The sequence below is a fragment of the Biomphalaria glabrata genome, chromosome 4, assembly GCF_947242115.1.
Source record: "Biomphalaria glabrata chromosome 4, xgBioGlab47.1, whole genome shotgun sequence".
In the NCBI taxonomy this organism is placed as follows: Eukaryota; Metazoa; Mollusca; class Gastropoda; family Planorbidae; genus Biomphalaria; species Biomphalaria glabrata.
The window spans coordinates 748,638-761,328 of NC_074714.1; the positions used below are offsets into that span (position 1 = coordinate 748,638).

Sequence of the window (12,691 nt, forward strand, 5' to 3'; positions counted from 1 at the left end):
TAATGAAAAATCTGCGATTTTGTGTGTGTGTGTGTGTGTCGGAATTCAGACTTGGCGGAACAAAAAATCGTGAATGCGGAACGGCGGAACATGTGAACTTTTTTGATGCTTTTGCGGGACGGTTCCGCATAATGCGGGACTGTAGGCATGTCTGAATCAGACTGAATGTTCACATTGTAATATGAATAGGAACAAGACTGTTTGCACTTCTTACACCAATTTAAGAGCATTGACCTAAATGTTCACATTTTAAAGAGTTATTAATAAAGATTAATTTGCCTCTATTGATGCTATTACTTCTATTGATGATTGTATTTATTTCAGTTCTAATTAACATTACTGATTACATTGGAAACAATAATTAAATAAATTAAAAATAATGATAACAGTAATTTGAAAATAACCTCATTGAATGTTTTGTACACAATTTCTGCCATAAGTTTGTGGAAGAAAAGCTTGTCTTCATTGTTAATCAGTCGATCATGGAACACTCTTTGAATCTCATGAATAAATAGACGAATAATTTGAATTTTTTCACAGAAGATTCCTGCATCAGCCTGCAATATACCTACAAAACAATAAAATGTCACTACAAATTTGAAAATTCTAACAGAAAATGAAATTGAGATTCTAGAAATAAAATTACAAGGAAATGATTTGTTAAAAAAAAAAAAAAAAAAAAAGTGAAAGAAGAAATAGAATTATTGCTATAATTTCATCCTATGAAAATTCAATCTAAAAATACTATTAAAAAAAAAAACTTCAGAAAGTCCAAACCATTTTTGTGAGACTTTGTAATCTATTTTTAAAAAATTTGTTTAATTAACCCCCTGCTTTTGTTACTGTAAATTAATGTGGCTCTAATAAAAAAATCTGTGCTTTTATTGTGGAACTATTTAAAGTTGTTTGATATGAAATTGAATTTATCAACTTCTTCATTGAAGAGCTGTTTCTCAATAATGTTAGTTTACTTTTATTTGTAATCAGAACCAGTCTGCATTCTAGGCCTTATGGTCACTCTCGAGCTTTGAGGTGATAATAATTTTCAAACAACAATTCTTTCACTTAGACATTCTAAAGCTTTGTTTTCTTTTCATAGTTTCTGATTCATAGTATTAGTTGAACAATATTTTCAGTGGTATTTTAAAGCTATATTCATATCATCTTGCAATTAATTATAATTATATCAACAGTAATTATTATAATATGGGATATTGAAAATATGCAAATGTCATGAAATTTTGTTGTTTAAATGCTTAGTAGCAGACAATTTATAAAGTAGAATGCTGACCTAGGACTACTTTGGACAGGTCTCTCAGATTGAAAACGTAGTGAGATTTGGCAGGCGTAGGAAGTAGGTCTGAGCTCATTCTAAAATAGAGTTCAACAGCTGAGTTAACTATTGGTTCAGCTAATGTACGGGCATTGCGAGAGAAGTCTAGTAAAAACCCATTGATGATTGCCTGGAAGTAAAAGTGAAGTCAAACATAATAGGCCCAATAACCTAAACTATGTTTTTATTATTAAGTAAATACTTTGTTCAATGACTGAAAGAGGCCAACAAAGTCTTTACCAAATGTATTTTAATTTTCTAGTCAAAAAAGTTATATTTTATCTAATTATCTTTTTTTTTTCCACAAATAGTTGAAAACATTTTATATTTCAATAAATTGTAATTTATTTCAATGTGTGTTACAGGACAGACATTCTATCTGAATTGAAGATTAGAACATCCTAGTCCAGACCTGACAGGAGTGACCAACATGAACACATTCACAAATACTAAATGACCAGGCAGTTTACCCTGACATTTGAGAATGCAGTCAATACAATTTACAATCACTATTTTTTAACTGAAAATATATATTACACTCAATATTAATATTTTAAGTATAAAATATCAATACCATTAAAAATTAAATTATAACATGTTTAAGTGAGGCCCTTGTTAAAATGGTTGCCTGATGATACGGTAGGAGCTAATAATCTTTTAATTTTGAAGGAACATCGAAAACACATAAAAAGCAAAAACAAATATTGTACTAAAGAAAAGTATCCATAAAAAAAACAACTTACTAAAAACATCTGTTTTAGGCTCATTTCAGTTGGGACATGGAAAAATGTCGAAATAACCTTGGTGACACAGGATTTCTACCGCCACCAGGAGGCGAACAGGCAGCAGCAAGGGTTACATCCTGTAACAGAAAAAATTGTTTGAGTCAGTGCACAAAGCTGTGTAGCAGTGCATCAGCTTTTTTTCTTTTAAAATGGACTAAAAGAGAATTTGAAAGATTATTTCATGGAATCTTGAACACAGGATTAAATATGTCCACTTTGCTGATTGTCAGTAATGGTTTCTCTGGTTTGATGATAGATTATTTTGTGAAAGCCTATATATCTCCACACCTGTACCTTCTTGGCAGCACTAAATTCTCTATATAATTCTGATAATATAACTTCTGGTAGCCCAACTTTCACTTCAGAATAGATTCAGAAACAGGACTATCATTTCAAACCAAATTTCTTAAGTGAAATAAACACTCAAAATATCTTTAAGAATGTTAAATATTAAAAGTGCTACTTGAAACTCTTTGCTGAGTAAAAATATTTGAATTAAATTGATCATCTGAACTTCTGTGTTGCAAAGCCTATTTATTCTCTTATCAAAATCTAGCCCATCATTTAATGACATCTTGGGGGAGCTACCACCTTCTACCAAGCGCGTCCCCAGGTGGCGGATAGGGGAAAGACCCTTAGATATAAGGGTTAGCTGTGAATAGCAAATAAACAGCCGCGGACCAACTGGTTTGCAGTCATGGAGGATGAGGTGAAGTATTCCAGTGGTTAGAATATTTACTAAAAACATCTCAGAAATCCAGGGAAATGATTGCAAAAAGCGAGTATAGGGCGCTCTAACTCTAAACCCGGGTAGATGAAACCCGTTAGCTAGGGATAGCAGTTCATCTAGGAGAGAAAACTCCGAAAATAAACACCTGCTGCCTTGCAGATGATCTTGGTTGATCAAAGGCTATGGGAGCACACCCAGAAAGAAAAGCAGGCTGAAGTCGGAGTCAATGGGCCTCCTGGCGCATAACACATTGACACGCAACCTCATCTATGTTGGAGTTCAGTAACGATTCTAATAGATGTGGCGTCCTGCCTGTGGAATCCCGCCGCGCAGGTAGGGGGCCGGGCTCTCCGCCTCGAAGGAGCCCACACAAGCGAGCTGGTGGTTCTTCTATCTCTGCCTGTGGAGCCAGGAGCAGGGACAAGAAAGTAAATACTACTGGCCAACACTCCAAGACCAAAAGTCTAAAAATCTTACAATGGAACGCAGAGGGCATCCAAAAGAAAAAAGAAGCTCTAAAAATATTTCTGCATGAGAAAGAAATTGATGTAGCTTGCATCCAAGAAACTCATTTGAACAGTAATCTTCGTTTCTCCATTAGAGGCTACACCTGCATCAGACAAGATAGAGAAATCAGACCCAAAGGAGGAATCCTCACCCTCATTAAAAATGATATCCCTACCACAGACATAATTATGCCCAACTCCTCAGAATCAGAAATAATGGGAACTAAGCTAATTCTCCCAGATGGAAATATTAATCTATTTAACTGCTACTTCCCACCAGACAAGGAAATAGAGATTGACCACATTCAAATACCTGACCAAGAAGACTGTCTAATCTTAGGAGATATGAATAGTCACTCTCAGAGCTGGGGATACCCAGACCTAAATGCCAGGGGAGAAGAAATTGAAGAATGGCAAGCAGAGAACAGACTTATCTTGCTAAATAAACCTGAGGACAAACCAACCTTTTTTTCAAGAGCCTGGCTAACATCAACCACTCCAGATCTAGCCTTTGCAACAGACAACTTATCCAAAAAGTGCACTAGAGAAGTTGCAGACCAGCTAGCCACCAGCGACCACAGACCCATATTGATCAGTATCGATACCTCCTTCAAAATATCAGAAAACTCCACCATCCCCAGATGGAACTACAAAAAAGCCAACTGGCACCTATTCTCAAAGCTCACAGACCTATATACAACTTCAATAAACTGCAAAACAAATCAGGTTAATAAGTCATTCTCAGCTTTCTCCAAAGCAATACTCCTAGCAGCTAAGGAATCAATTCCTAGAGGAGCAAGAAAAGATTATATCCCCAACTGGTCTGATCACCTTCAACAACTCCACAATGCCACTATTGAAGCCAGAAACACAGTAGAAAATAACCCTTGTATAGAAAATAACATAAATCTAAAAGCAGCTAACGCAGTTTTCAGGAAAAATTACCTTTCCGCCATGAGGAAAAGTTGGCATGAAAAAACAGAACAACTAAACGTAGATAGAGATGGCCACAAACTCTGGCGTATAGCCAAATGTCTCAACCAGGAAGAAAACAGAACAACTCCTATAGTAATAGAAAAGGACAACAAACCCCTGAAAGGCCAAGAAGCAGCAAATGAATTCATTAAGTTTTTCCAAAGCGTAGGACAAATACAAATTAATGAAAGTAGAAATAAAGATGTAAACTCAGAAATCCAGGATAAATTTAAAGAAAACAATCCAGCTTACTCCTTGGGAATGACCACTAATCTTAAAATGAAGGAACTAGATGAATCCCTAAAAGCCCTCAAACCAAAACAAGCCCCGGGCCCAGACAAAATATCAAATGACATGCTTCTTCACTTGGGTCCTCAAGCCAAAAGAAAACTGCTACAATTATTCAATGCTAGCTGGAAATCTGGCAGAATTCCAAACATCTGGAAAAAAGCCATTATGATCCCTATACTAAAGCACGGCAAGCCAAGAAATAAACTGGATAGCTACCGTCCCATCAGCCTCACTAGCTGTACCTGCAAACTGATGGAAAGAGTGATAAACAGAAGGCTGACATGGATCCTTGAGTCAAATAACCTACTCACTGAAGCCCAGGCTGGCTTTAGAAAAGGCAGATCAACAGAAGATCAAATTGCCTTCATCACACAAGAAATAGAAGACGGCTTTCAAGAAAAGAAACCAACAACAATTGTGTGGGTTGACTTAGAAAAAGCATTTGACAAAGTCTGGGAACAAGGTCTCTTGCTCAAGCTAATCCAGCATCACATATCCCACAGAATGTACAACTGGATAAAGGAATACCTAAATAATAGAAAAGCCTTAGTTTGCATGCAAGGACAAAGAAGCCACACAGTGGGTATAAAAAATGGTGTCCCCCAAGGAGGAGTCCTATCCCCAACACTTTTCCTAATATTCATAAACGATCTAAATCAAAACCTACCCAAAAAAGTTAAGAGCAGCATGTATGCAGATGACCTTGCCTTAATTAGCACAGAAGAATATGTAGGAACATCGAAATTTCGATTACAAGATGCTCTTGATAAACTCAATAATTGGTCCAAAGACTGGGGCATGTCCATTAACACAAAAAAGACAACATATACCATATTCTCACTGTCAACAAAACAACAAACAATAAAATTAACATTAGATAAGGAAGCTTTAGAAAAAAATGACAGCCCTACTTATCTTGGAGTCACCTATGACCCGAGACTAACCTGGAAAAACCAAATAGATAAAACACAGAGTAAAGGCATCCAGAGACTATCCCTCTTGAAAAAATTAGCTGGCACAGATTGGGGAGCAAATCACAACATCCTGAAAAAGACCTATACCAGTTATGTAAGACCTGTACTAGAATATGGTGCCACAGCATGGGGCTCAGCAGCCCAAACCAACCTTAGAAAAATAGACAAGGTTCAAAATATTGGTCTAAGGATAATGACAGGAGCAATCAAAACAACACCCATAAGAGCTATGGAGGAAACCGCTGCCCTGATCTCTCTGGATGAAAGAAGAGAAATAAAAATCCTTTCCCAATTCACAAAATTGGAAACCTTGGAGAGGCACCCACTCAGAACAAAAATCCACAAAACTGGCACAAAAAACCGTCTCAAAAGGACCAATTTCATACAGGAATCTCTAAACCTAAAAAAGAAACACCAACTTGAAAAAATTACTCTGGAATCCTCGATACACTATAATGAATCTCCACCCTGGGACGAAAGCCCTCTTCCTACTATAAGGGACCATATTGAAAACATAAAAAGAAAATCTGATTACAGACCAACAGAGCTCAAGGAAATAGTGAACTGTTTTCTACATACCAATTACCCTAGCAATCAGTGGATCAGAGTTTACACGGATGGCTCATCCCATAAAGCCACCACAAATGGAGGAGCTGGAATACTTATCGAATGGCCAGATGGAGGAAAACTAGAAAAATCCTTTGCAACTGGAGAGCTCTCTGACAGTCACAGAGCAGAAAGGGAAGCACTAGCACTAGCTGCTACCATGCTAGCAAATCATCCAAGTTCCCCTCACAGTCAGATTGTCTTTCTAACAGACGCAAAAACAACCCTCCAAAGCCTGCAAAACTCTGATTCCCCTTATATTAAAAACCTCAGAACAGCACTCACAAAGCTCAACCACAACAGCAAAAAAACTGTCATTCAATGGATACCAGCTCACATACAACTAGCAGGAAATGAGAAGGCTGACACACTCGCCAAGAGTGGGAGAACAAACTCACAAGTAAACTCTGCTCTCTATCCAGAAGAAATGAAGAAATTAATTGTAGATAAAATAAATGAGAAATGGACGAGCTCCCATCCAAATCACAAGAAAGATGATGCTTACTATAAGCTATCCCGACAAGACCAGCGTCTAATCTTTCGACTCAGGACCGGACACAACAGAATGCGACAACACATGTTCCGGAAGCTCAAAATTGGAACCAGTGAAATCTGCCCATGTGGAGTATCACCAGAAAATGCCGACCACGTCCTCCAAAACTGCTCTCTCTACCAAGAGGCCCGGATAAGACATTGGCCCCAAATCACCCCAATAGAAAGAAAACTATATGGAGAGCTCCCTGATTTGGAAACCACTGCGCAGTTCATCTCATGTATTGGTCTAGTCATATGAACACTCCAACATAACAATGAGAACGATGAAGAAGAAGAAGAAATTTAATGACATTAACACACACACATATATACTTTTTTTTGGGGTAAGTTTCTACAAGGCTGGAGGAGTAAAGATGATAAAGACACTTTTTAAGATTTGCAACAGGATCTGGCAGTCAAGAGACTGGCCCAAGCCCTGGTTTCAATCACTCATCATCACCCTGCTAAAAAAAAGGCTATTTGCAACTCTGTCAAAACTACCATGCCTCATAAGCCATCCCAGCAAAGTCCTGTTAAAAATTATATTATACCATCTAAAACCAATAGATGACAAAAATTTTAGTAGGACAAGCAGGTTTTAGACAAGGTCACAGCACAACAGAAAAAAAATCCTAAGCTTCAGGATACTCTGTCAAGTCTTAATAGATTTTAAGAAGGCTTTCAACATCAAAGGTTACAAAGGTACTGTAAGCATTAAAGGAAGAAAAATTACTAACTTGTGCTTTGCTGAATACATAGACTGAATATCAGGCACTAGCTTACTAGTTGCTCAAAGACAAGACTTCCACAGCATAGGGTATGCAAATCAATGTTGAAAAAACACTAATTATGACTCTAATAGCCAAACAGACATTAGTATTGGAGGCTTAAAGAAAGTTGACAAGTGTCAGTAAATTTAAATACCTAAGAGCTATTGTTTCAGATAAAGAAACCAAAACTGAACTACTGGCCAGTTCACAGGAGCACTTGGCTAACTCATAGCAATTTAGAAAGACAAAGGTATAGCCCTCCACACTTAAATCAGACTTTGGTCATGGCCACATTCTTATATGCTTGAACTGCAGAACTATAGAGGAGGATCCTGGCCATAGATATATGCTACAGAATGATCCTAATTATCACATACAAAGACTGAAACATAAACAAAAGATTAGATACTGGATCACAATGACAATTGGCCCAGAGATGACCTGCTAACCACTGTCAATGACAGAAAACTAAAACTTTATGACCATATTCGTTTATGACCACAAGGTCTTCAGGGCTCGCAAAAAACTTTCTGCAGGGAACAGAACCAGGAAATAGAAGAGGCAGCACAGAAAGAGATAGGAAGACAACATAAAAGAATGGATGACTAGTCATTGAAAGAGATTCTATTAAAGGCAAAAAAAAAAAACAGAGAGGAATGGACAAAGACAGTCGACAGATCATGCGTGGTGTCCCAACAGTTAAACAGGCTAAGGGATAGGTGAATTCTTTAAATGATATTTGCAATGACAAAATTGAATACTTTTACATTTATGCCTCAGACATGCCTACCCCCAAGACCCAGAATGTGAAACATTCAGGTTGAAAATGTGGAATTTTGGGCCCCAATGTGGAACATATATGCATTTACGTTTGTCAGCCATACTGTACACAATAAATAAAACTTCAATTATATTACTTTAATAACAATACTAGTTTGCTTCTTATACATTAGGTGTAAATAGTATTTATATAATTAAAAGTAAGAAAACCTTTAATTCATAATTATGTCCTTTGTTTGAAATCAATAGTTATAACTCCTATAATTATATGATGAATTCTAAAAAAAAAAAATGTATTCTAATGACCAAGACTCAAATGTTACTATCTATTTTTTATTTGTTACTACTAGATCTAGATCTACATCTAAATCTAATGACTAGATCTAGATTATTCTAGATCTACTTGATTATCTATCCTTTCTAGGGCTCTACTCTAGTCACTCCAGATGTCTCTAGTTGTAGATCTAAAATAATTTAAGAGTCTACTAGTCTAGGCCTACATCTTATAAGTCCTCTAAGTCTAAGAACACAGATTATAATAATTATATTATAGATCTAGATCTAAATATTTATGTCTAGATCTATGGACTTATTGAGAACTAAATTGATTACATAATGATACTTAAAAATCTAGAGATCTATCACCTTCTAAGTCTATTTAGTATTTCTAGATAGATCTAGATTTAGTATCATCTAGTTATCTAGTATTATGATTATCTAGTGCTAGACCTAGATCTAGAAACTAATACTAATTTAGACTATATGGAATATAGATTAAGTAGATATATAGCCTTATTTAGGCCTTAGCCTTACACTTTACAGTGTCTAAGTTAATTAATTACATTTAGGTCTAGACTCTAGAATAAATTAAAGTAATTAAAGTATTTAAAAAATAATCCTTTTTCTTAGATTACTTAGAAACCTAAGAAACCAGTTGTCTGAGTTGAGTTAGTGTTAGAATACTAGAATAGATCTAGACTCTAGACCTAGTGACAACCTAGTCTAGCTAGACTAAGACTAGTACTACTAGATCTACTACTTACTTACTACTAGTAGTACTAGTTATCTAGACTAGACTAGTAGTAAGTACTAAGAGTAAGTAGTAGACTAGTCTAGAGTCTAGAGTCTAGAGCCATTGTGATTGTCATTGTCGGGAAAAGAAAGGGATTTGAATGGAACATTTGGGCAATTTGGCTTATTAGTACTTGCGGTCCGCACTAACTAGATTCTAAGAATACATCTAGTATATAGATTCTATACCTAGACTACTAGATCTATGTCTAGATTCTAGATCTATGTCTAGAATCTAGAACTAGCTCAACCATATCTAATATATTCGTAAATTACGGGTCTGGAAGGAGATGAAAAGTAAACAATAAACACAGGCCTATATATATTTTATTTTGCATTCAGTATTTTCATTTCGCACTATTAATAAATAATGAAAAATCGGCGATTTTTTTAAAATTTTTTTTTTGTGTCGGAATACAGACTTGGCGGAACAAAAAATCGTGAATGTGGAACGGCGGAACATGTGAGCTTTTTTGATGCTTTTGCGGGACGGTCATGTCTGATTATTAATTGCCTATTTAAAACAACTTTATAGTCTCTTCACAGCTTGTCAGTCCAAGGTGGAATTAGTTTTAATGATTTCAAAATTGCAGTCAAAGAGGGTTTCCAGTATGAGCCATTCTGAATCTTTTAAAATTATTTAACATTTTATATCATGGCAAGCCAGTATATTAAGAATGCTACCCTCTAAATATATAAAGGGTAAAAAAAAGTGGTCCACATTGCAAGACTCTCCTCATTGTTCTTTGGCTGTTGTTATCATGCCAGGTACATCAGTTTACAAGAATCGATTACAAGGTCGCCACACTTTGTCATCAGTGTATATATAACAATGAGATGCCCCTGTACCTTAGAGAACTGATTACTCCATATGTCCCCCAGAGAGCCCTGCGCTCAATGGACTCAACGCTTTTAATGGTGCAACGTTTCTCCCTCAAAAGCTACGGTCTGCAGGCTTTTTCAGTGCACGGACCAAAGGTTTGGAACACACTCCCCATTGATCTCAGACAGACAACATGCTATACCACTTTTAAGAAGAATATTAAGACCTACTTGTTTAAAACTTTTTTAGATTAGTTTTTGATTTCTATTGTCGTGTTTGTGTTTGTAATGTTATTACAGCGCCTTGAGCCTACATTTTGTTTGTTAACAGCACTTTATAAATAAAATTATTAAATTATTATCATCAGTTTAATCAAAAATCTTCAACTCATACACAGGCACTCAAACAGTAAACATTTTGTTATCCTTTATGAAAAAAAAACGTTCGCAATTATTTTTAGCACCTGAATTTCTTTCCAGGTCATTGTTTCTCTGTCATATAAACCATCAAAGTCTAGATACTGTCGTAAAAGTTCAATAGGTGGCTGAGAGCCGTACGTGTCCAGTTTGGGCATGTTGAGATCGTCAATAAATATGACCACTCGTTTACCTTGAGGTGCACCTGTACACAGAGAAAAGCATGACAGAAGGACATTGGTATGAATAATGAACATTGATAAAAGTTTTGAGCAGGAATTAAGATGTAATTATACCGGTACTTTTCAAGAGTTGTATGTTACTACTATGGTCTTGTATGTCAGCCATTAAGGATAGAATGGTTTGCGCACTGGACTGTCATTCAGATTTATCAATGGTCCAGGGTTCAAACCCTGCCCGCTCCCATCCCTGTCATCCTGCAGGAGGTTTGAAATTATCTTCAACTCTGAAAGAACATTTAACAAATATGTAGGTAAAGGTGGGGCTTTAAGTCAAAAGGGCAGGTCGTCACAAATCCTCAAAAACATAATCTGATGCGCTATCGAAAATGTAAGACAACAGTTGAGATGCTTATAGAAACATATATAAATGATGGTCAATTATAGCCCCTGCCACTTCTTTGTTACCAACCTACATCTATTGGACTGTACTGTTTTTTTAATTGCTCTAAAAGTGGAGTTCAATTTTCTGAAATTTTGTAATTAAACATTAATACTACTGAAACATTAGGTCAGTTTTAGACTATAATGTCACCATGCATTAGTTAAACATTGAAATTGTTCTTATTCTTAATTTCAATCAATCAAAAAGTTAGTTAATTTAATGTATTAAAAATTGCTCTAGGACATGTTGACCTGTCGCGTAGTATAGACAAGTGTCTACTTCTTTCTCCTAACTCTGTTTTTTTATTTCCTCTACTGGTAGTACGTGTACGGGGCGAGAGTGTCTTGTATTTTTTTTGTTTTGAATTGTTTTGCTACGTCACAAAGTCCGGTGACATCTATCGGTCATTCTTTGTCATGAGGCAGTTCACCCTCTGAATTTGATTGTAACGGACGGTGTGTTGGCCCGTAAAACGTTATTTGTCTGTACCAGTTTACTTATTATTCAGTTGGATTCTTGGGACCCCTGTTTAGGGTGAGTTATTCGTTTGTGATATCTATTATTGTATGTTGTATGAGGTTGTCACTATTTCTATTTTTAGTGTAGAAGTTGAGAGTATTGTGTTTATTTCGTTTATAAGGTGCCAGTGTTGGAGTTGTGGGCGTCGCTTGCCGTCTCAGAAATACATATTGCAGTTTTTTTCATTGTCATTGTCAAACTTTACTATTACCGAGGTTGGCAGTGTTGTGACGCCAGTCGGTCAGAGTCTGGTGGACCATAAAGCCAGGGTGACAAGTTAATAGCCGTAGCAAAGGTGCTTAAATTAATTATTGTATAATATCTTTATATATACCTATTATATATATATATATATATATATATCTAATATATATACTGTCTATTTGTCATCCTCATTGTACATACACATATATGTTTCATACAATTAAATTCATTTATTTTTGTTGTTATTTAAACTATTCACCTAGTTGTTTACTGTATGTACGACTGTGTGTGAGTGATGTTCTTGTCAGGTTGAACCCCGGGACCTTAACAGTATACAGCTAGTTAAAAACGCAAATAAATCCTAAACCTGACATGACCCTCGATCATGATGAAGCATGTGGAAAATATTAAAAGTACAATTAGGCTACAAGCAGATACCATGTCATTATGCTGTCATTACTCTGAACTACCTAACAGCACAATGTTATGTACAAAACAAAACTACAGTTGATGTGTGGAAAGCAAACAAGAAAAAAAGAAATGCAGGTTAAATTAAGACCTGACAAGTTTTCTTGAAAGAACTTGAAAAAAACATTTAAAGTTGCAACTGATCACTGCCTCAGAAACATTTCATAAGTTTACTAGGTAGACCTGAGAGAATCAGGAAAAAAAAACAACTAAAAATACACAAAGCATAGACTAAAAATCAGCTTGCTGAGTTAATTGGGTCAGGGCATTATCAAAAGAAAC

At 35.9% G+C, this 12,691-nt stretch overlaps 1 pseudogene; it reads right to left on the reverse strand.

Annotated features, from left to right (window-relative positions):
• The window catches only part of LOC106061154 (dynein axonemal heavy chain 6-like), a 70,562-nt pseudogene that overhangs the window by 56,205 nt on the left and 1,666 nt on the right, over positions 1-12,691 (reverse strand).